The 22,317-nt window shown below is 44.0% G+C and overlaps 1 pseudogene; it reads right to left on the bottom strand.

The window, feature by feature from the left end:
- LOC147956739 (uncharacterized) overlaps positions 1–22,317 on the bottom strand; it is a 76,898-nt pseudogene that overhangs the window by 42,027 nt on the left and 12,554 nt on the right.

The raw sequence follows: 22,317 nt of genomic DNA, 5'->3' as shown, positions 1-22,317 counted from the left end.
CGGAGGCCCGTTGATGATGGATGCCATCAATTCATTCTGTCGCAACCTCTGCTTTCGCTCTGTTTTCTCAACTCTGCTTTACCTGTAGTTAGCCTCCTCTACTCCTCTGCTCTGTTCTGTATTGTCAACTCTGAACATTTGCAAGTCCCTTCCTCTTCTTTTGCTTTGTTTTATGAGTTTTGAATATTTGGCTGTAGCTTCAGAGCCGTTTCAGGCGTCAGGTTGACTCCACTCGGGGCCTGACAGACAATCGTCCTCCTTCTGACCACGGGTCAGACGGATGCAGATGCTGACGGCCTCCTCACGTTAGCGCCCCTTTTCGAAAAAGACTGTGATACGGCGCTGAATCTACTCCACCAAAGGCACACCAGCCAGAATGGTTCAAATGTTCAGTTATTTTCTTTTCCAAAGAATGAGCTATCGAATCAGCGAGATCGGAACGGTCCTGCTCTGGACGGATTGCAACTGCATCGTCTCGAGCCTGGTGTTTTCACTTTCGTCAGTCAGAGAAGTCGACAGGGGCGGTTAATCTCGCTCGAGACAGAGCTGGGGTGTGTTCCAGGTATCAGGTTGGCATTTTAAGTCGCTGCAGCTTCTATTGCCTCGACAGCTGGATTGCCCTTTATAGCCTTTGGACATTGTGCTATCAATTTCTGATGCGGTAATGATGGATTCTCAGGTGCTGGGTGTACCGCTATGGCTATGGGGATTCGTCTCCTAAAAGACGATAAAGCGCTTCTCATAAGTTTGTCCTGAGTGCACATGAGTTTGTTTCTCATGAATTCAGATTTGGTGGCTTCCTGCTATCCTGTGACAGTCCATCATTTTATGTTTATGTTGTTGGACAATGGTTCCATGAATGTAATCAGGACATCACTTGCCGATTATGTGTGTCCTTAATTATGGGTGCTAATTGTGCATACTAATCTTAGTAGTAATACTATTCATCACCCACGATGCAGAATAAGTTATTCTTCATCCAAGGTAATCTTACGATCGCTTTATAAATAAATTATGTTTGGAATACAAATAGTTACATTTATATTGATTTACTACGTAAAATTTGATATAAGAAAACAAAAATATAGATTATAAGACCAGAAAAATCGCATTTTATGTATGTTTTACGCTATGTTTTTACATTCGTAATTTTTACATAACGTAAAATATTTTTTACGGCGAGTATATATTTTCTTACATTCTTTTTTTACGTATAAAATAAGACTAAATTTACAAAAGTAAAAATACGGTGCATTGATGTCAAAATAGAGAGCGGGTGAAGAATAACTATTCCTCACCCAGGGTGACGAATAGCGTGACCCCTAATCTTAGAATGAAAATAATATAATACAACGTTGCACTTTACACCAAACACTAGATTTGGTACAAAAATAATAATTTGGGGGATTGCACATGGGAATTCGGGATGGAGGTTTGTTACCCTGCTTGGTAATGGTAACTCATGGTTTTTTTTTTGGAAAAGGAGGATATCCCCCGGCCTCTGCATCAGAACGATGCATGCGGCCATCTTATTACAGATGAAAACACAAATACTGGAGTAGAAAACAAGTTTCCCCATTCTCCTCGCAGTATTTGATTTGCTGCTTGGGACTGAAGAGACGAACAACTCTTCTCTGCTATGCAACTGAAGCTCCTGAACAACATGTTAATGGCGGACCGAGACGCTGCCTGCCCCTCTCCTCGCGTCAATGGCGGATGCTACCTTTTTTCCCTTGGAGCACGGACCGGACTATTTCAGAGTTAATTCCCTCGTCCACCTGATACAAAATGAGGAAACAACGGGTCAGTCGAAAAGGACATGGAATTTTACTCACATACAAGCTGTTTGAATGGATCGTTTGAAGAACTTGGATGACATCCAACTCCAAACAGACCCAGTAGGCTGGAAAACTCTGTTGACCTCCAGCGACATAAGCTGAACTTCCTCTGTTTTTCTGAACTCTGAATATTTGCAAGTATTTAGCTTCATCTGCTTTTGCTCAGTATTCTGAAAATAAGAAGCGTTGGCAACAACAAATGTACTGTATGATTGAACGGAATCAGCAACCTGGTCTGGAAGACCATCACGTAAAGCATGTTGGTGTGCCAGCGAGTGAAGTAAACTCTGTAACAAATGGAAGTGGCGAGACCTGACATAGCCAATGCAGCTGCATCTTTGACAACTGGGACCATCTCTTATTTATCCCGAGAACAACACATGCATGCAATTGGAATCAAACACACCAATTGTTGAAGAAACCACGTGAACGGAACCACCGACTGCATCCCTTGTTGACCCATGCCTTTGTACGAGCTCCATGTGTTGGGGATGTACACGGAACGGAAGGGTATTTCTCAACAGCCCAATGGTGAAGAACGCGGTTGCAAGGAATGGTGGCGTGCTGTGGCGGCTTGGATGTGGTGGCGTTGCGGCGGTTATGAAGCTGTGGTGTGGTGCGGCAGCCCCACCGATGGCGATTTTTGTTGTTGTTGTTCACCATGTTACAGGGCCTTCTCTTTTGCCGAGCATATGAACTTGGAAAATCATCTGTGCCAAGTGGCAACAACGCTGCTGTCCGCTCTGTTCCATCTGGTCTTTTTTTTATGTCGTGTACTGGCTTTTAACACTTAGCAAATGCACGACAAAAAAAAACTCGGCAAGGAGCCCTTTGCTGGAAGTGTGTATGCCGATTGTAAACTTCGGCAAAGCCTTTACCAAGTGTTTTTCATCCTTATTTGGCACTAAACTAACAATTTGATTCCAGCACCGGGCACTTAGCAATACACATCAACTCTATAAGTCAGGTTATAATTACTGACGTGGCAACCAACATGTTACAAAACTATGAGTAGTCAGAGCCAACGCGCAAGCAATACTTGCCAAAGCCAAAAGTTGACAGTGAGCACTAGCGTCAATGTCAGGCACAAAATGCTTGCATAGTTCATCATATGAAAACTAGCTTATCTTTCTAGTTTGATATGAATCATATCACTACCTGCATATTTCGTCATGCTAAAAGTACCTTGTATAAATAGGAGAAAACCATCTGAAACTAGCTTGTATAAATGAGTTGTTTGATATGAATCATATCACTAGTAGAAAACCATCTGAAACCATAAACTGAGCCAATAGAAGAAATAATCTGCACTACTTGTATATATCTTCGAGCTAGAATCTAATGTTCGATGCGTACGGAACAAAAAATATGCACTGTTTGGAAGAAAACATGAGGGTAAGGAAGAAAACAAATTAACACGGAGGCTATGTAATCATCAGGAAAGAAACAACAATGTGCTAGCCAGATGAACATTCATGACCAGCAGGCAGGGATGACAATGCCCGTTTGGAGATAATCAAGATGATCAGTAGGTGATCGTTCAACTGTACTTGTTGCATCGTTGGACGGTGTGATGGATCAGGCTCTATGCACCAGACAGCGACGATGATCACTTGAAATATCTCACTTGCGATCACAGCTCCCGGGAGTGGGATCCGTGTGTCCAGCAAATTCCGAAGCAACATAGTTTTGTCGACAATGGATGAAAGGAAATCACCTGGGTGATATCCCATGAACAACTCTAGAACTAGCACTCCGAAGCTGTAAATATCACACTTCTCAGTCACCCTTGTTGTGTATGCAAGCTCTGAAGAAATATCAACATTCGAGAGTCAATTTTGCTACCTATATCATCTAAATGCATTGATCAATAAAAACTCTTCTAGTATGTTTATCTAAAAGTACCAACATAGTGATATAATTTTACCTGGGGCAAGATATCCTTTTGTCCCGGCAAGATTTGTGCAGTTTGATCCATTCACATCTAGTATTTTTGCTAGACCAAAATCCGAGATGCAAGCATTAAATTCAAGATCAAGCAAAACATTGCTGCTCTTTATATCTCTGTGGACTATCGGCGTGAAACAACCGTGATGCATGTATGAAAAAGCATGAGCAACATCCCCAACAATATTTAACCTCCTCGTCGAATCCATTTCAACTGCAATTTCTAGACAATCTAAAGATGTTGCTAAGCCCCTTCTGTCCATGTATTCATATACAAGGAATCTTCCCTGAGTTGCAGAGCAGTAACCAAATAACTTTGCAATGTTGCGATGTCGAATGTGCACCAATGAGTGTATTTCAAGGTTAAATTGCTCATCATCTTCTGCCACATGGATCTTCTTCACCGCTAATAATTCACCTGTTGGTAAGTAAGCCCTATAGACAGATCCATTCCCTCCAGATCCGATGCAAAAATCATTGCTGAAATTGTTTGTGGCATCAATAATTTTCTTGTACACATCTTTCCCATCAAAGTTCCAGATGGCGTACATCATGGTCTGTTCTACTTCATTTGATGTTTCTATCTTATTTTTCTTCCTTTTGCAATGCCATGTTACTAGTGTAATGACAAACACAAAAGATATAACAACTGGTATAATAACTAGTAAACTAGCATGAGATGTTTTCCCTTGTTTACTACTTCGAGGAAGGTCACAAGGGGGCAAAACTTCCACAACACAACACAACACAATTTCTTATTATTCCTGAACCATTTGATTGGAGCTTCTTCGAAAAACCTAGTATGTGGCACTGACCCTTCTAGTTTGTTGTATGACACATCCATGGATAGGAGACTGGTCATGCTTCGAAATGATGGCGGGATGTTGTCGTTCAGTGCATTGTGAGAAAGATTCAAGGCTTCAAGAATACCAAGACCGCCTAACAAACTTGCAATAGAGCCAACAATTGAATTGTCACTTAGATCCAACATATCTTGTAGGTTTACTAACATCCCAAGTTCGATAGGAATTGTACCATTTAGGTGATTGTGGCTCAACTTTAGAAAGTGAATCTTTAGGCACTGCTCAATTGATCTTGGTATTTTCCTAGTTAGGTTGTTTGATGACAGATATAGATACTCCAAGTTGTTCAGTGATACAATTTCTTGTGGCATATTTCCCTGGAGCAAGTTACCAGAACAGGCTTAGGCTAAACAACATCGTTACGTTGCTGATTTCTCTCGGAATCTGTCCTTCAAGCTCGTTTGATGAAACATCAAGCATCCCCAAATGAGTTAATTTCCCTATACTTGATGGTATTACTCCAGTTATATTATTGTTTGATGCACGTAGCACAGTAAGTTTGTAGCACTCACCCCAAAGATGAGATTATCTGTGTAACGATTTATTTGAACTGACATCACTATAGAGAAGATTTGGATAAGCTCCCATCCCGGTGATATCTCCTTCAAGGTTATTTCGTTCAAGTCAAACCCTTACTAGGCTCTTACAACTTAGCAAGCTTGATGGTAAGGGTCCAACCAAGTTGTTGCCAGTAGCAGACAAATGTTGTAGCTGACCATCCAGTAGCAGACAAATGGTAGTGGTAGTGGTAGTAGAGCAGGAAGGAGATGTTGCAAGTGTTTTTTGGTGGGCTGCGTTGGGTTGCTGCCGTCCAGATTAAGGGCTCGGCGGGCCTCGGAGCGCCGACTACGATCAGCAGTTCGCACCTACGCGTCCTCGCCGCTTCGTCCGGCGAGGAGCCTGACCCTGAGCTTGGGCTCGGCGGTAGGATCACGGTGTCGGCACTGACTTGGATGACATCGCTCCGGCGCACGCGCTCAGAGCTTGATCTCCAGCGTGGACATGGCGGTACGTGACCACAATTCTAATATGGGCTGCTTTAGTTATTTGTAGGTCGTATATAAACTGAGCCTGATCTCTGGATTTACTAATTAGCCAATACTTTCTGTCTCAGGGTCGTCTGGCGAGCCCAGTCTTGTACACGATGCTACTCCAACGCAGAACATCTTCCCTGCTTAACCGCCCTCCGGCCACCCCGCCACCCTGTCGCCCGCCGGCTACCCTGCCACCATGCCGCAGCAGCCACTTAGCCGGCGGGCCACGCAGGCCTCGTGTAGGGCACTGAGGAGGATGCCGCAGTGGCCATGGTGAAGGGCATGCTCGGCGGCGGGCTGTGCCGGCCTCATGCAGGTCACCAAGGAGGATGCCGCAGTGGCCATGGTGAAGGCGATGCAGAGGTAGAGCAATGTGTTAATATGAGGGGGCCAATGCCCCCCCCCCCCCCAGCTAATTTGAACCAATTTTTGAAAGAAAAAAGGGAGGTCTTACACGGGTGTAAATTGCAAAAAATCACCACAATTGGGGACCCTAATTCCGAAAACCACTACCATTCAGATTTTTTTTTTAAAAACCCACCATCTTTGTGATGACAGTTTGCAAAAAATGATGATCGGTTGATTAGAGCTGTTTGACGAAAAAACTGACAGCTGGGTCCCTCCATATATGATGATGTGTCATGAAACAACTCACAAGTTTGAGTCAAATATTAGGCTGGTGTAGGCACCACCCATCATTCTCACTCCCACTCCTCTTCCTCCTCTGGTCAATACCAACACACTCGTCATGAACGCATCGATGCCCTTGCCATCGTCGTCCCAGCCACGGGTGCTTGCCTGGAGACTCAGGAGAGCGGGAGAAAGGGAAGGCGGAGCTCACCAGGAGTTTGTAGCCGATGCAGGGGTGGCAGGGGAGCTTGGGTTTCGATGGCTTGGAGCGTGGCGGCTGCTGCCGGAGCTAGTAGGGTGATGACGGGAGGTAGGAGGAGGTTGTTGGGCTCGTCGTGAAGATGCCCTGTGGCACTGGGGTGTTGATGCAAAGCATCTAGTGGACACGGCGAGGTCTGGCGCTTGACTTCTCGACCAAACCGAGCTTCGCCTCGCCGAGTGGGCAGGGGAGAGGGCGCGCTGGAGCTCGGCCTCGTCGGAGCGGGATGGCGCGATGTGTGTGCCTGAATTTTACTTCTTAAATGTAAACTTAATCACCTAACTGTGATAGTGGCAGGGATGCATATGAGAGAGGCGAAGGTTAGGGTTTTGGCTCCTCCATTCCTGCTAGTTGGATCGGTGTTCCACTCGGCTATGGCACCCTCTTGGAGAAACATGGATGTGTGTGTGGGGGGGTGGGGGGGCTAGCTACCATCTGGTTTGGGTGGGGCAAATTGTTTGGTTTTGGTGGTTTTGGTACCAAGGGGGAGGAGTTGAGACAGCAACGATGACCTCTCTACTAAATAAGTCCTCCTGGCTCCACCTCTGTTCTAGCATTGTGATGTTTGCCAGTGCCGGGGAGCGAATGGAAGTGGTTCTTTGCTGTTTGAATCTACTTGACAGGGTAATTTGTTAATTATCAACGACCGTCGCCACCTCAGCACTTATCATGCAGCAGAAGCTAGGAGCAACATGAAAATAAGAACCCAAGAAGTTGGTTGAATATGCAGACTGAGCTATGTGTTCCATGGCCATGATCTCTTAATGATTGGACTTTTGGTTGCTCTAATGTTGTCCTAAATTTATGATTATTCGTTGGTGTTCCTCTTGGAGTTCAGGCACCTAATGAGGTATCACATTCGTGATTGAAAAAGGTCAATTTATGTTTTTGGACTGATCACCTAATTATTATTATCTCATCGGTCGGATGTTTATCAACAAGTTTTCTTATTGTGCTTCGTAATCATGAAGTATATTTTTTTTTCAATTCAGGTATGCATTGCAGCGAAAATTGTTCTTTTACTATATGTATAGACCAATTGTGCTCACAAGCAGCGCTGATTGAGCGCCAGAGAGTTGAACGACCTTTTTTAATATTATGAAATTGTATTTTGGTTGACAATTGAAAATATATCCCTACTCTTACATATTTGTGCTTTCTTTATAATTGTAACTCTTTAATATACAACAAGTATGTGTGTAGATGATATATGAGAACGTGTTCTAGAGGCTGCCCTCATATTTTCCGCCTTAAATTGTTTATTGGAATGTTATTACTTTTTTTTCAGCCAAATGTGTTTGGTAAGATTTTTTTTCAAATGCATAAACAGGTCAACGACTTATAACATTACTTCTGCCAACCTTCACCACTCAATATCTTTTTGTACAATATCTCTTTATTGACTAAAAATTCCACTAGATGTTTTACTGTGATGAAGTGTAATAATGCTCAAAAACATTATTGGTAGCATATAGTTCCGCAGCAACGCTCGGGGAATCATCTAGTTAATATATATGACCTTGCCAAGTATAACTGCATGTGGCCGCATCGTCGTGCAGCCAGCCAGGCCACAAGCTCGATGAAAAGGACTTGGGGAGCTGATTCTCCTCATCGACTTTTTTTTTGACAAATAATATATCTTACTCAATCACCAAAACAGTGGCATCATTTACAAGCAAAGGAATGACCGCACTAGGGGCAGTATCCATCCAAAAACCAGGCGTAGAAAATTTAGCTAATCTCGCCATTTCATGAGCTACCTGGTTAGCTTCCCTATTACAATGATCATAAACAACATGATTAAAATCTAATGACATGAAATAACAATCGTCAAAAATTTGCGCTATCAACCGAAGAAGAATTTCTGTCTTTAAGAGCTTCGATGACCTCAATGTTGTCGGAGTTGATCTCAATTTTACTGCATCCAACTGTACGAGCAAGATTCATGCCAAACCGAACTGCAGTTGCCTCGGCTGTAAATGAATCAAAACATATATCAATTTTTTTTCGTTTGCAGCAGCTATGAACCGGCCATTGTGGTCCCTAAGAACAACACCAACCGAACCCTGTAGTGTATCCATATCATATGCAGCATCAACATTCAGTTTGGCATATCCAATTCTAGGCTTCATCCATACTGCCGACTTCTGTTTAGCTTTGGGTGCACATGAAATAATATAGTTCGCCGACAAAGCTCTCACAGCCAGGTTTATTTGAGGAGCGCTTTGTGTAGATTCCCCATGAATTAATTTTCGTCTTTCGTACCACAAGAACCACGCTGTAGTTGCCACTACTTCTCTCAACTTTGACAAGCCCAGAATATGAATGTCATGGTCTTTTAAGCACAACAAATGTTCCAGAATAGCCTCACCGGCCCTGTCCACCAAGCATGCCTTTTTAATTATATCTTCCATACCTAATAATTTCCACACATCGGTTGCAAACTTGCACTCAAACAGCAGGTGCTTGACATTGTCAGGACCTAAGTTGCACGCCGGACAACTGGGATTTATTTTGATATGCTTATTTGCAAGAATTGATCGGCAAGGAATCGCACTATGAAGTGCCCTCCAGATGAAAAATTTTAATCTTTGCTGGGCACAATAACGTCCAAACCGAATCCCAAATATCTCTCTGATTCGAAGTTCCCTCTGAAGATTGTATTTTACTACCGAATTGAGATTCCCAAATACCATGGTAAGCTGAACGCACCGTGAACACACCTGTTCTTGTTAGATTCCATGCCAGAAAATCGGTCATTTCATGCAGTGGTAATGGGATTGCAAGTATACGTTCAGCGTCCACCTCCTAGAAGGTTTGCCGAACTAGCTGTTCATCCCAGTCCCCTGTCAAAGGATTAATGAGGTCATTTACTCGTGACAAAAGGTGATTTCCATTAACAATTATCACCTTTCTGGAAGGCGATTGAGGAATCCATTCATCATCCCAAATCTTAATTTTTGCCCCATCACCTACTCTCCATATGTGCCCAATCTTTAGGGCCTCGACACCAGCCATTATACTTTGCTAGGTATACGAAGCTTTCTTCTTTAAAGTTGTATCGAGAAGGTCTCTACCAGGGAAATATTTCGCTTTCAGAATCCTTGCACACAAAGAGTCTGGATTATCAATGAGTCTCCAAGCCTGTTTTGCCAATAAAGCCAAATTAAAGCAGTGGATGTCTCTAAATCCCATTCCACCTTTCTTTTTTGGAATCCACATCTTCCACCATGCGAACCAGTGCATCCTATTGTGAGTTGCATCATCACCCCACCAAAAACGAGAAATCGCATCCGTCATTCCTTTGCAATTTTTTTTAGGAATTTTAAAGACGGACATCGCGTAAGTTGGTATTGCTTGTGCTACTGACTTAATAAGGATCTACTTCTCTCCTGAAGACAGGCACTTTTCCTTCCATCCACTAAGTCTCAGGACTAGACGGTCAATCAAAAATTGAAAACTCTCACTTTTTTCAAACCCAAGAGTAGCTGGTAATCCCAGATATCTATCATTCAAAGCTTCAGTCATAATATTTAGAGTAGAGCAAACCTCAGCCTTCATATCCACTCGTGTGCTAGGGCTAAAAAGATACTAGACTTGTCCACACTGACAATATGTCCAGAGGCCACACAATATGTGTCTAAGATTGTTCTCAATCAGACGGGATTTTGTACATTGGCCTTCATCAATACTAATGAATCATTAGCAAACAGTACATTTGTGACAGCCGGTGCATCATGACAAACCTTAACTCCCACTAATTCTCCAACCTGCTCAGCATGGGATAATAAAGATGTTAGTCCTTCAGTACAAAGGAGGAACAAATATGGGAAGAGAGGGCCCCCCTGTCGTAAACCTCTGGTAGGTTTGAAAGTATCAGTCTCAACGGAATTATATCTCACTCTATACTCCACCGAAGAAACACATAACATGATCAATTTTATCCAATCATCATGAAACCCAAGTTTTGATAGAATTGCTTCCAGGAAAACCCACTCAACTCTATCATATGATTTATGCATATCGAGCTTAACAGCACACCACCCTTCCTTACCCACCTTCTTCTGTTTGATTGCATGTAAACTTTCATATGCGATGAGCACATTGTCAGTAATAAGCCTTCCAGGAACAAATGCACTTTGAGTTGGGCTAATTATCTCTGGCAGAAACACCTTTAATCTCGCAGCAATCATCTTTGAGATAACCTTATAGACTACATTACATAGGCTAATAGGTCTAAATTGTGTAACATTCTCTGGATTAATTACCTTTGGTACCATAACAATCTTTGTATCGTTCCATCCTTGTGGCATGACTCTGGTGTTCACTGCATTCAAGACCTCATCCACCAAATCCTCGCCAAGCATATCCCAAAATCGCTTGTAAAATACCGCATGTAATCCATCCGGCCCTGGGGCTTTGAGATCACCAATAGAAAATAGTGCCTTCCTAACTTCCTCTGCGGTATAAGGCGCCAGAAGAGTATTATTCATCTCCTCGGATACACGCCTGTGTACCTTATTCAACACATTTAGATTCGGACTTTGCACTTCTGCCGTAAATAGGTTCATAAAATAACCAGATATGATACTATCCACATCATTAATATCTTCCTTCCATACTCCTGTATCATCCAGAAGTCGCTTTATACAATTTCTTTTTTTCCGAGCACTTGCCGCTTTATGAAAGAACGACGTGTTCCTGTCACCATGGAGGAGCCAATTGGCCCAACCCCACTGCAACCAAATTAACTCCTCTTGATCAAGTAAATTTTCAATAATAATTTGTGACTCTTTTAGTTTCTGACGCACCTCGACTGTCAATGGCCCTCTTCTCAATTTCTCCATCTCTTTCTACAACTTTCTAATTTTTATTTTCGGACCCTGAAGAGTATCTTTGTCCCACTGGTGTAGTTCAGTCTTAACTGCTTTTGTCCGATCCGCTAGTGAAGGCCCAATACCAGCTAATTTTGCGTGCTCCCAAGCAGTATTAACTATTTCCTCCACGGCTGATTCACTCAACCATCTTGCTTCAAATCTCCTTTCTACTGTTGGTCTTCTTCCCATGGCAGCGGCAAAATAATCTGTATCTAAAAGGAGTGGTCTATGGTCTGAGTGGACATGATGTTCGTGAACTACTGCTGCATACGGAAATATCTCAGCCCACTTCTCATTACAAAGTGCCCTTTCCAGTCGCTCTCTGGTGATTCCACGGCTCCAGGTGAATGGGTCCCCGATTGGCATGACCTCTTGCAACCCACAATCATCTATACAGTCTCTAAAATTTTGCATAAAATGATGAGGTCTAATACTTCCACCTTCCTTCTCACTAGACACAAGAATTTCGTTAAAATCTCCGATAATCATCCATGGTCCTATAGCGTTGTTATGAAGATTCCTCAAATGTGTCCAGGACATATGCTTCATCTCCCAAGAAGGCTCTCCATAAAAGCATGTGAGACGCCACACCACATTGTTACCATCCATCACAAAACAATCTATAAAATTCGGCGAGGAGTAATTTAACACAACTTCATTGGAAAGATTGTAAAAGAGTACAAGCCCTCCCGACCGACCATCACTCTCAACTATATGGATCAAATCAAAACCTAACTTCACTCGGATTTCATTTGCCTTATCAGTATTCAGATGTGATTCAGACAAGAAAACCACATCCGCTTTCACCCACCCTTGTAGATCCAAGAGCTCTCGAACTGCCGTGGCTGAAAGCATTCCACGACAGTTCCATGCCAGGGTTTTCATTGCGTCCGGCGGTCCTCCGCCGCGGAGGCCGCCGATTCTCCTGTAGAAGAACTATCAATGGCTACACCATCTGTACCTTTCAGCTTCTTTCTACTCACATTTTCTTGTGAAGTACCCACAAGCCCTTCCTTTGGTGTCTCTCCACCCCCATCAAACTGAACAACGATGTTTCCTGTGTACCCAGCCGGAACTATTGCCCCGTTGCTCTCATCCAGTGTCATTGCCGAGTTCATTGGGAGTGTGCGTACATAAGCATTTCCTATTCCAGTTATGTTTGCATCTTCAGCAATTCTTTTCCCTTGCATATTCCCTGTCCGAACATCCTGACTTCTATTCAGGATTAATGCACCTGACTCTGTCTCCATGTCCTGCACTCCACCTTTCTCTAACAGTGCATTGTGGCGCCAACTCATCATGTTGCTTGTACCATTGATACTGTCAGACATGTCACCCCTACCATGACCAGGAACAAAGTGGGGAGGACCCCTTCCACGCCCAGGACCAAAGGAGGGATCACCACGTCCGGCTCCTCCTCTACCCCATCCAGAATTTCTCCCTAAACCGCGGCCTCTACCATGTCCTCTTCCTCCATCCATGAGTATAAAATCACCCCACTCTAATTTTGTCACATCATGCTCTCCCGAACCACACTCCTGGTACCAATGTCCAAGCATACCACATTTGCCACAGAAAATATGGATCTTTTCATACTGAACTTGATAGTATTCGGTGACCTCACTTTTTGTTATGGAGACAAATCTGATCAGCTTCCTAGTCACCGTTAATTCCACCCTAACACGAACAAGTTCACCAACCAAACCAGCTGGGAGAGTAGTCTGGACTTTGAGTACCTTACCCATCTTGCGACACATGCATTTGATTGCCACCGGAATCAAGAAATTGTCGGGCAGTTTTAGAACCCTAGCCCGCACAACGATCTTATCCAGAACCACAGATCGTGGGTTCATGAACCCATCATACTCAGTTATTAGCAGACCTTGATCCCAGAACAGCCACGGTCCCATATTCATGGCAGTATTCCAATCTCCTAAGCATCCAAATTGGACTGTAAACAGATTATCTTCAATCTTGCGCCACCACACCTCCCTTGCTGGATTCCAAGCCGCTCGCATATCAGAGTACAGAGCTGAGGGACTGAAACCCTTGTCGGTGTGGACCTTGGCAATTGCGAGCCACTTAGCTGTGATCGGCTCTTCCTTGAACTCCTCCTCCCAGACGAATTGCTCTTCCTCATCCTCTTGCAGGTCCAGACGACCTAGTAGATCCTCCACCGGCTCCCTGTCTTGTCTTGCAGAACCTGTCTTTCCTTGTGCCGCCATCTAGATGACTTCCAATTGCCCTAGCCCTCTTACGAGGAGAGAACGAACCCTCCAGATATTCTCGTTCCTAACCAGCCTGATCAGGGGTGAGGAAAGACGAGCTCCGGAGAGGATTGAATTTTATTGATTAAGAATAAAACTCACGGCAGGGGAAGCCGCCGAGAGGAACTCGAAACCCTAACGGGGAAGAAAACGTATTCAATACTTATATTCTCCTCATCGACTTTGTATAGATACTTGGAGAAGAAACTTGACATCATATCCTATGATAGGAATGAAATGAGAGCTAGCCTAGCCATCGTAGCCTTCACGTATGTATGGATGACGTGGTGCAAGTTGGATATTTCGTGCGTGCGCAATTCCTACACATATCAATGGTTACCCACTCTTCACCGACTCAACTGAGTTGAGATTTTCCACATAGCACTCTAGCACGAGTCTTCTTCATCTCGGCAAAGTTCGGTGCTTAAATAACTCGTGGGTGACTTTATCTATCTATCTATCTTCTATCTATCTATTATATAATTAAGATAGAAGACAAATAAGACACCACGTTAATCCACATAGATTAAATTATCTTGACCGTAAAATATAGATATGAACGGTTGAGATTTAAAAGATACAGCGTTACATATAAATATTATTCCATACAAACAGTTGGACATGTCACGTGTCATATACTAATAGTTCAACATGTTATAAGAAAAAAGACGTGTTCATAGGAAAATAAAAAAACACTACCTTACGTTGGCGTTACACAAAAAAAGTACACATGGGGACAGAAAAAGTGAAGTTAGGTAGCCAGCTATGTAAGAGTCCAGTTAAGAAAAAAGGAAAGAGTCCAACCATAGAAAGGAAGGGTTCTGATAGAATATGTCTGCTAATTCCTAAAAAAACAGAGATGACGTCAGATATAGTTTTAGCAAAGTAATTAGGCTAGACGTCTTCCGCGTTAAATAAGTATTCATGTGTCCATATCCCGTACGTTTCTGCGTGCCAAGTAATGCGATGAACTGATTGAAAAAAGAAACACATGGCGGCGGGTGAGAGTCCAATTACCATACGGCCATGTACCTGTTCAAAAAAAAGGCCATGTATCCCATGCGGGCAGCAGTAAAAAGAGAATAAAGACTCTAAAAAAAGAGAATAAAGAGCATGTAGTGTTCAAAAAAAATCATATACACGATCATCATTGACACGTCTAACATTTTTTTTGCGAGAATTGACAAGTCTAACATGGATACATACACATTAAAAAACCCTTCCCAAAGAAACTAAAGGGAGGTCCATTCTTTTTCTTTGAACTCTGGGATGGTCTATTCGGAATAAATAAACATGCAGAGATGACACGTACAAGAAGGTTTCTGGAAGAAAAAAATAGACCATGTATGCATTTTAGAAAATAAAACCGCAAGAAGGTTTCTGGAAGGGAAAAAACATCCACATGTAACTCTTCTTACCTATTTTTGTGCGGGTAACTCTTCTTACCTACAAGGAAATATAACTACGAAGCCTTAGACTCCATATGCATAGCGCATGTACTTGCACGAGCAGAATTTTCGCACTATGTTCGCATGCAAAAGGCCATGCAACAAAGAAAAATAGTTGTGCAAAAAAAAATCCAAACAAACAGACAAGCGACCAAATACAATTCATCATGTTTGATAATGTGAGTTTTTCATAATAAAATTACTAGATATGTCTCTTCTTTGATAGACAAAAGAGTACAACTTGATTTATATGTGAATTGCAAAATAATAAATAATAAATAAATTATTAAATATATAAAACTCAACTATAGGGCTTAAATTAACCCGTAAAGTTGAACATGAAATTAAAAATCACATAAATTATTATCCAAATAAATATGCAAAAAATATATAAGATAGCCCAGAACAACGAGTACAAAGAAAAAAAATCTATGACAAGCTATGACAAGACATAATTTAATACCATTTTAAATGAATATACACCAATAGTTACTTGGACTACAACGTAAATAGTTAGGGTGAGAGGACATTGTCATAATCATCTAGAAGCATGCATGGAAGATGGACGTACATGATATTGTGCTATCTAGAATCGTAATTGCAAGAAAGATAGTGGCGAGACAGATTGGGGGAGAGGACATGAATTAGGCATTTAATTACTGATGAAATGTTTCCATGTTGTAAGAAACAAACTTCAGTGCCATTAGTCATCTGCTAACATGCACCGGTGACTTTAATAGCAATAAATACTGGTGGAGAAAACAATATTGAATATATATATATATTATTGACTGAATCATATAGAACGTTATATAAAGAACACTTATGCATGTCAAATATGTAATGAATTGTTTTAATTTCCTTCAAAATACAATTACATTAAAAATAAATTGGCATCATCCGAGGTGACAAGCTCCAGCGAGCCCGAGTGAGAGATTGTTTTAGAAAAATTTCCACCATTCGCTGACGACATCCATTTAGAGTAAGAAGTGGTATAGATATTCACGCTATGATGAGAAGACATTGAAGAACATATATTGATATGTGGATATATGAGAATGTACTAACAACACATACAAACACTATATGGCCGGTGTAGAGGCATGTGAGGCAACAAAATAAAAAGGTATGGGTATAAGTCATGAATGTTTATATTTTCTTGGTGAAAATTCCCAAAATATATTATGTGAAAAGATAAATTAAAATGGATGAAAATGGGTGGAACACTAAAAACTATTTATTAGTACCAAAGCCTATCGCATGGCATTGCTGCTTAATAATGTTTTATGATGATATATATTTTAGCTTATTGTTTTATATAAATACTCATGCAGCTTAAATACGAAGGTAGGGAAACCCACCAAGATAGGAATTCTAGCCACGCAAATGCGCGGGTGACCCCACTAGTTAAAAAAATGACAAAAGATAATCATGCTGGGCAGTTTTACCGTGCACCAAATAACCTGTAATTTTCTGCACGCCATAACAAAATGAAGATTTAATATCCCTACGGACAACTCCACTGAGTCATTGCAAACTGTGTTGCCGACTTGTTTGCGAATTGTCCATTGGTGATACCTGTGAATTTGTCGGAATTTCTACTTTGGGCCAAATTGACTCAAAATTTATGAGCATGCCGCTGTGTGGGTTGTTTACCCCTCTGGATAATTTCAGAAATATTTACCCTTGGATGATGGACGTTTTGTCCGTTTATCTCAAGGCGGTCTTGAGGTTTGACCTGTAAAATAGAGCACGAGATGGTATGTTTCTCATCTCAATGAACATGGCCATAAAAGGAAGCATGTGGTGCTCATGATCTCATCGCCGCCCTTCCTTCGAAAGAATACGCCACGGGCAATACCTGTTTATCTCCCATCATAAGGGTAACCTGTAAAAATGAAGCGCGAAATGGTAGGTTCCTCATCTCTCCGGTCGTGGCCGTATAGGCTCGCATGCCGTGCTCATAATCTCATCGTCTCCCCTCAGAAGGGTACGCCGCCACGCGCAAAACCAGTTCATCATCTTGAGAAACCTGTTCGCCATGATTTGAACCTGCTATTTTATATCGGTGAACCGATCTGTGCAGGCGGCTCCATTGCGGCACCAGCCATGCATACATATATGCCTTGACACCTCTTTTTGTGCTTGCCGTCACCAAGAGCAAGGACCAACTTTCGGTGGTTTCTTCATCTGTACTTTCAGTGGCATCTGTAAGCCCTATATGCTCGGTCCCTCCTCCTTTCTTCCGGGCTTGGAACCGGCTATGCAAAGATATTAGCATAGGCGGAGTTACCCCCCCCCCCACCCCCAACACACAGACACTAAATGACACATGAACCCAACAATTTTAACCACTCGTGTACACAGAGCAAACAAATACTTTTTTTGTGATATGCATTTTCCTTTACTGCAAAAGGCAGTAAAATAAACAAACAATTTTTTTTGCATTTTTAAATTTGCTAAAAAAGAAAAATATAGCAAACAAACACTTCTTTTGGTTTTCTTTTGAATCGGCTTCACTCATTGGGTAATTTCCTCTGACTTCTGCATTACACATGTTCCTTTTCTTTCAGCAAAAGTGAAAGCTAATTTTGTTTCTCCAATCCAGATATGTTTATTTGGAAGGGAGGATTACAAGGCACGGTTCTGATGGCACCTGATATATGCTGCAGAAAGATTCTGAAACCTTCAGTTGATGCACAGCAAGTGTTTCATCAGGGACATTGACACTGTAATTGATAACTACAACCTTGTGTTTGTGTATGAATCAGGGAAGGTAAGAAATAAGATGGAACATGCTTACTGTTCGATCCCGAACCTTTTGGTAAGTGGCATAATACTGTGCAACTACAACTGTTCTGCAGGCAAGTGTGATAATTTTCAATCTTAACTGCCCTTCACATCACAAAAAGGCACTTGAATTTCAGCATCAGGGTGGTGTCGTGGTTCTAAGTCTGACAGTGATGTAGGGGGGTAAGTATGGAGAGGCTAGATATTAGCTATGTAGGAGTTGTAAGCACACAAGGATTACGAGTTCAGGCCCTTCGCGGAGGAAGTAATAGCCCTACGTCTCGGTGCCCAGAGGCGGTCGATTGGATTATGTGTGTAAGAATAACAGGGGTGCGAACCCTTGATACTGAGGAGGGGGTGGCTTATATAGAGTTCGCCAGGCCCCTCCAGCCCTCAGTAATGCAGGGTTTAAAGTACATTACGGCTGGGCGGTACTGGTAACGCCCCTAATAAAGTGCTATAATGACCATAAGAGCTACTTAATGACCGACCGTTTGTGTGCGGAGTGACTGTAGAACTCCTTGCAGTCGAGTGCTTGGCTTCGTGGTCGAGTGATAGCGCCATGGTCGAGTGTCTTGAATCCGTCGAGTGGGATACCTCCAAGTCGATTGAAAGGTGACTTCTTCTAGGGATGTCCTTGGGTAGGGCACTTAGGACAGGTCCATGCCCCTACCCTAGGTACATAGCTTCATCATTAGCCCCCGAATGGATCGAGGTTTGAGTGGGAAGGAGTTGGGGACCCTTCCGGCTGGTTCTCTGTGCTATATGAGCGCCTTGTTTTGGATCAATTGTCACGGATGACGTCGTCAACCTCTTTCAGTCGCCTTGATCCATTCTAGGACTTTTGTCGAGTGAATTTCCTTACTTGTGAAGTTCCGAGTGATAGTGTGAAAGGGATCTTCTGTCTGACGAGTTGTTCTGCAACCCGCGGATTTTGCGGGATTTGAATTTCGGGAAGCGCGCGGGACGGGAGCGGCCGCAGGAATCGGACGGGATAAGATGGAAGCTCCTCGATCCCCGCTCCATCTTTTTCGCCAAGTACCGCGCGCGCGCCTGTTGCGGGATTTGAAGGGATTGCCCGGGCCTACCAGTTAGCCACTCGGAAGTGACCTCTTATAAGCTGCCGGCTCGGGACCTCAGAACAGTGTGCCCTCAACTTTCCTTCTCCCTTCACAAATTCCTCCGCCACCTCCGCTCTCACCCTAGTGCCGTAGGTCTGTTCGAGCCTCGCCGGCGACGATGGTGAAGGACAAGACTTCAGCTCTGGAGCGCGCGAAGAAGGCGGCGGTGCAGGGGAAGGGAAAGAAGTCTGCTCGGGGCGGATCTTCCTCGAGGACTGCTCTGCCCAAGGATTGGATCCAGGGCGACTGGATGCCATCGGTGATTCGGCAGGACGACCTTGATGATATGGTCGAGGGGGGAGTCATTCCCCACGAAGCCGCGCGTCTCCCGGGGAAAGAAGTCGAACCCCGGCCTCTCGATGGTGAGTGCATCCTCCTCGCCACCCATATCGATCGCGGATTTTCTCTGCCTCCTCATCCTTTTTTTCGGAGTTTTCTGAACTTCTTCGGAGCGCAGCTCCATCACTTCACTCCCAATTCCATCGTGTATCTTGCTGCTTTCGTTTCCTTGTGCGAAAGTTTCTTGGGTTGCCGCCCCATTGGGGACTCTTCAAGCACATCTTCACTTGTCGCTCTCAATCGGTAAAGAAGGCCAAGTCGAGTGATGAGCAGACGCAGGTGATCCAGCTGTGCGGGGGCCTGGCGATCCAGATGAGGGGAAAAAGTTCTTTTCCGTCTATTACTTTCCCCGAGTCGGTCCGCGGTTGGCAGTCGACCTAGTTTTACTGTAAAGACCAGGCGACCCCAGGGCAGTCGACTGGGCTTCCCCCTTTCTCTCTGGACCGAGCTCAAAAACCTGCCTCTCTGAAAGTGACGCCGGAGGAAAGGGCGCAAGTCAAGGTACTGGTTGGTCGAGTGGTTCAGCTTGTCCGAGAGGGCGTGACCGGCATGGACTTGCTGGAAGTCTTCCTTCGGAGGTGCATCCAACCTCTTCAAGCTCGTGACCACCCGATGTGGCTGTACTCGGGTCTCGAAGACACCACTCGGGTTCACCCATAGGAGGTCACTGACGAGATGCTGGAAGGGTGGCTGTCGAGCATCACAGGGAACAAGGACAACCCCCGAGGAGCCAGGAGGGTTCCTCCACTTGACAACACATACGAAGTGGACCAGGTCTGACCTTGTGTTCCCGACTGAGATCTTGCTTTCTTCATTTGCTCTCTTTGAATCGGTCGATTGACTTTCGTCTTGTCTGCTGTTCTCCAGGCAACTACAGAGATGTACTCGACACCCAATGGAGCACAGGAGCAGGACGAGGAGGCGAGCGGAGGCGAAAGTGGAGACGAACAAGGAGAGTGGGACTCTGACGGCGAAGGAGAGGGAGACGACGACGTCGACTCAGCGAAGAGGAGGAGGAGGAGGGAGCTGAACCTCCCCGCTCGGAAAGGCGATCCAAGCTTACACACGACCCTGCGCGGAAACGTGGTAAGGCGACTGCTCCCGTTGGGCAGTCGTCGAAGCGCCCTCGGACCTCTTCTACAGCGCCGACTGAAAAAGCTCCCAAGCACCCACGCGCGGCGCCGTCCAAGCCGCCCAAGGCTATGCCCAAGATGAAGATGACTGTCCCCACCATTTCTGGGTAATAATACAACTTGTTTTCCTTTGTCGACTGTGGACAGATCCTTGGTCGATTCATTGAGCCCACTGACAGACTTTCGAAATTTGCAGTGCTGCTACTTCTGAGATCTCCGCGAAGGACGATGATCAAGAGATGGAAGATGCTGTTACTTCCAACCCTGGTATGATTACTGATGTTCTGCCTTGAGTCGACTGAATATTTCTTATAACTCTGGTCGATTGAATTTTTCTTGTAGCTCCTCCTCATGTTATTAACCTCCCTGATGACGACGACGAAGTGCCGCTGAGAGTGAGAAGGAACAGGAGGGCGTCGGCTGGCAAGACCCCCCAATCTACTCTGGCGCCTGAGGCCGTAGCTCGGGATGGTGGTGATACCACTCGGGCTTCCGTGACTTTCGCTGTTCCTCTGACGAGCGTGCGGCCTTCGACGTCGACTGCAAATCCGCCTTCACTTTTTGCCACATACCCCGTCCCTGAGGACCAAGTGGGTGCCGCAAAAGAGGCTATATGCCAGGCGGGAATCATGATGGAGCAAGTGAAAGTGGTTCGGGAAGCCAGCCAAGCAGCTTATGACGCGAGTTCAGCTCTTCAGAGCAACGTCCAGGTCAGTCGACTCAACACTTGTTCTGTTAAGATATGCTGTTTGAAGAATCTCTTTTCCGAAGATCTTTATATCTGTACACCCACTGGGTGTGTCTGTCAATTCTTGGACGAGTGGGGGCACGCTAAGTGCACCCACTGAGTGTAGTCCCCGAGACTACGGTGGACTGCTGGCAGTCGACTGTAGTCTTTATATTGTGTTGCTGTAGTTGTATTTCTTCACTCGGTCTGGTCAGGCCATGTCGAATGGAACTGTATCCGGTCGACTGCGGGCAGTCGATTTTTTTGGTCAAAACAGTGAGGGCACGCTGAGTGCGCCCACTGGGTGTAGTCCCCGAGACTACTGTTGACTGTTTTTGATTCAGTTGTAGTCTTAGAAACACCATCATTGTCTCTTAGTTACTCGGAAGCAACTTATCTTGAGCGTCTGTCGACTGATTTTTTGCAGAAATCCTGCGAACTTGTAGCTTGCTACACTGAGTTGGAGAATAAGCAGATCCAGCTTTATTTCTCTGTACCACATACGATTGGGACCCACACAGGATAGAGGTAGAGAGAAAAGGCCACGTAGCGGCAGTTAACAGAGATAGACGAGGCACCGTTATGGTTGATGGAAATTGTACATTACAGATGTAATTAACTCCTTTTCTGAAGTCTGAATTTTTGCGTGTAGTTAGATTCCTTTGCTTTGGCTCTGTTTTCTGTAGAACTGATACGTCTTAGGATGTCTCTCAGATCGGTGATGTGTTATCAGCTGAGAAATGATATGTTAGATTTGAATTTTGAAGTTCGTAGTGTAAGTTTTGTTTTTCTGTAATGAACTGTTGGAACAGTGTGAAAATTCAGTGTGAGAGAGAGGGGTTTGTTAGTACATTGTTGAAGATAAGAGAAAATTCACCGATAAGGTGTCTTTTTTTTGCGAAAAGTCCACCGATAAGGTTGTCTACGCCCAAGATGAATATGCCCACTGCAAGTCAACCGTAGCTTGTAGCTACGGATCCAACACATCAAGCTGCGAGAGTGCCTCCACACACTTATAGCTCAGGGACCTCAAGATAATGACCG

The sequence above is a fragment of the Triticum urartu genome, chromosome 7A, assembly GCF_056163025.1.
Source record: "Triticum urartu cultivar PI428250 chromosome 7A, HENAU_Tu73, whole genome shotgun sequence".
NCBI classification, from domain to species: Eukaryota; Viridiplantae; Streptophyta; class Magnoliopsida; order Poales; family Poaceae; genus Triticum; species Triticum urartu.
Note: the sequence above shows the minus strand (reverse complement) of the source record. Positions and strands in the feature narration are given on the sequence as shown.